Raw genomic sequence first — 3,602 nt, 5'->3', positions numbered from 1 at the left:
GTGGTTCATTGGTAGACTTAGGTTTGACCGGTTTCTTTCTAGGGTTATCGGTTTTGGATTTCTTGGTGGCTTTTTGGGTAGATGCTTGACCTTTGTTACGTGTTTCAACCATGATTATGGTTAGGGTTTGGATTCAAGGTTAGGTTTTGTGGAAAAGTGAATACTAGGGTTAGGGTTAAGATGAAGATGATGGAGATGGGTTGTTTGTTGGTGATGATGAAGGTTTATGGTGATGGTTTGGTGATTGGAAGATGAAAAGATGAAGATTTTTGGTAGAAAAGGGTTAGACAATCGTAGGTTAGGGTTCTGGGAAAATTTTGGCAGAGTTTTGTTACTTTTGGAAGTGGATGGAATGAAAATCGTGTTGGGTTTATTTATAGGCTGGGAAAATCGTCTCACGTTTGGCCAAAAACGTGTCACGATTTGGTTTTGTAACGGTCAGAATTTGAAAACCACCAAAATCGTGTCACGTTTGGGCAAAACGTGTCACGATTTCTCATTTTTGAAAAATTTCATGCCCATAAATCGTGTCACGTTTTGGCCAACGTGTCACGATTTCTCAATGTCGAAATGCACCAGTTTGAGACTTAGAAAAAAGTTTAGGTGCCAAAAATCGTGTCACGATTTCAGCATCGTGACACGTTTTTGAAAATGTCGAATGGGCACCTTTTTAACTTAGAAAAATTTCTGAGAGGAGCTTCAGAGGGGGGGCAAATCGTGTCACGTTTTGCCCAAAACGTGTCACGATTTGCACAGTATTGGAAAACAAAAAAATTTCTTTCCTCTGTTTGTTTCAGCTAAAATCTTTTTGTGTTTTTGAATATTTGAAAGCAATAAAAAAAAAAGAAATAAGAAATACTACCTGAAATTTAAATGTGGGTTGCCTCCCATCAAGCGCTTCTTTACCGTCACTAGCTTGACTTCTGATGACCCCTAAGGATCATTCAAAATAAGTCCTACCCTTGCTTTCGGTAGGTTGCTCTTGTTGTTTACCAGGCTTCCTCCGCTCCATTGCGTTATCAGTTGAAGTGTTCCTTACCAATCTCTTGTCACAATAATTCCTAACCCTCTCTATTGTGTCCGAGAAGATGGAAAGCATACACCATTGATAGGTCGCAGGCCCATTACGCATTCCAAAGGGCATTTTTCTGTAAGCATATATACCAAATTGACCATTGGAAGTAGACTTTTCTCTTCCTTTATTCAAAGTTCCCGATCCCCCATACTTGTCATCCAGGATGTCTTCAGGTGGTGGCGGTTGCACCTGTTCTCTACTTGCTTCAAGTGGCTTGTCACCATCATTCGCCTCAAGATCTTCATCAGGCTCACAATTCTCTATAGAATTTACAATTGCTCTTTCAAGAGGTTGTGGTGGTTGAGGTTCACGAGAGTTGTCTTCTACTATTTCTTCAACAACATCAATCCGATAACACTTGGGGTTTTCCTCTCGGTGTTTCATTGCTTCAAAGATATTGAACACCACTTGCTCATTATGGAACCTCAGCATTAGCCCTTCCATCTCAACATCAATCAAAGCACGACCAGTTGCAAGGAAATGTCTTCCTAAGATGAGCGACATATCTTCATCTTCAGCCATGTCTAAGATAACAAAGTCTGCTGGAAATACAAGATCATTCACCTTTACTAACACATCTTCAAGCACACCAAAAGGATAAGAGATTGACCGATCAGCTAAAGTAATGGTCATTCGTGTTGGTTTTGGCTCACCACATCCAAGCTTCTTCATCATTGAAAGGGGCATCAAGTTGATACTTGCCCCTAAATCACATAGAGCTCTTCCGATACTTACCGGTCCAATAGAACAAGGGATGGTAAAGGCACCAGGATCTTTCAGCTTGGGTGGTCGCTTCTTTTGAAGAATGGCGCTACAATTCTCGGAAAGAGAAATGTTTTCATCATCTTTAGGCTTTCTTCTTCTCGTTAGCAAATCTTTCATGAATTTGGCATACAAAGGCATTTGATCAAGAGCTTCACTGAAAGGAATATTCACCTGAAGTTGTGAGATAAGTTGCATGAACTTCTTGAATTGTCCTTCCTCCTTCTTTTTCTTCTTCTCTAGATGAGGGTAAGGAAGCTTCACATATGATGGAATAATTTGTGGCTTATCTCCATCTTTCAGGATTTGACTCTTCGACTTCCTCAAGATTGAATCTTCATCTATCAATTTCTCACTTTTATCTCCCTCTATTTTTCTTCTTCTTTTCATTTTCAACTACTCCTTGATCATTCTCCTTTTCAACTACACCATTTTCAATTTCTTTTTCAACTTCACCATCTTTTTCCATCTCCACCACTACTTCATCAACTTTCTTTGGAGCTTTTGGAACTAAAGGTGTCAAAACCTTTTTGCTCCTCAATTCAACAGCATTGCAAGACTCGTTCTTAGGATTTTCTTTAGTATTACCTGAGAATCCGCCTTTGTTTTGTTCAGCCAATTGCTTCGCTAATTGCCCAAGTTGAGTTTCTAGCATCTTCCTGGAGGCTTCATTATTCTTTCTTTCAGCTTCTTGACTCTTCTTCATCTCCTCAAAGTTACCTTGAGTCATCTTCATAAAGTTCATCATAGTTTCCTCAAGAGCTGAAGGCTTTCTTTGTTGTTGTGGAGGAGCAAGCATCTGAGAGTTCAAAGCGTTGTTATTTGAGTAACTGAGATTTGGATGCTTGTTGATACCTGAATTGTAGTATTGGTTCTGCCTTTGATAGCCTCCCATGAAGTTAGCTTCCTCACTTGATCCTTCTGGAACACATTCACCATTTGGATGTTCTTCACCACATAGATCACATTTGATTGCAGCCACTTGTTGTTGCTTGTGAGCCAAAGTAAACCCTTGAAACTCCTTAGTAAGAGCCTCGATTTGTTTGTTCATGGCTGCTTGGTTAGCTAGAATTGCTGTTTGTTCACTCACCCCAAACACTCCTCTTTCTTTCTTCTTTGCTTGGTCCCGATACTCATTGCCAGCCATGTTTTCTATCAAAGCCTGAACTTCATGATCAGTTTTGCTCTTGAGACTACCTCCCGCGGAAGCATCTAAGAATATTCTTGTGTTTGGTGTCACCCCCTCAATGAAGATTTGGAGGTATTGTTTCTCGGTGAACTCGTGGTTTGGACATCTTTTAAGAAGCAAGTTGAATCGCTCCCAAGCATCATATAGCGACTCATTCTCCCCTTGCTTGAAGTTGGAGATCTCCATCTTCTTTCCCCAATACTTAGACATAGGGAAATATTTCTCGAGGAACTTAAGCTCTAGCTCCTCCCAAGTTTGAACAGTCCCATTGGGTATTGTTAACAACCAATCCTTCTCTCTTCCCGTCAAGGTGAAAGGAAACAGCCTTAGTTTCTTCTGTGCATCGGTCACAGTGGCTGGTTGTACACAAAACTCACATGTTTCAGCAAAGCGGCTTAAGTGTTCATGTGGGCTCATGGCTTCGGTGCCATCAAATTGCTTGTCCCTCAAACCGTTGAGGACAGTTGTCTTGATGTCGAAAGCAACTGGGTTAGCTGGTTGAAAAGTATGGGTCAGTTGACCACGATGAGTGGCTAACCCGTAGTCTCCTAGCTTAGGTCTCAGTGGTACAACTCC

The sequence above is a fragment of the Medicago sativa genome, chromosome 7 (assembly GCF_051527215.1).
Source record: "Medicago sativa cultivar Bolivia chromosome 7, Bolivia_mono, whole genome shotgun sequence".
Taxonomy (NCBI): domain Eukaryota; kingdom Viridiplantae; phylum Streptophyta; class Magnoliopsida; order Fabales; family Fabaceae; genus Medicago; species Medicago sativa.
Note: the sequence above shows the minus strand (reverse complement) of the source record.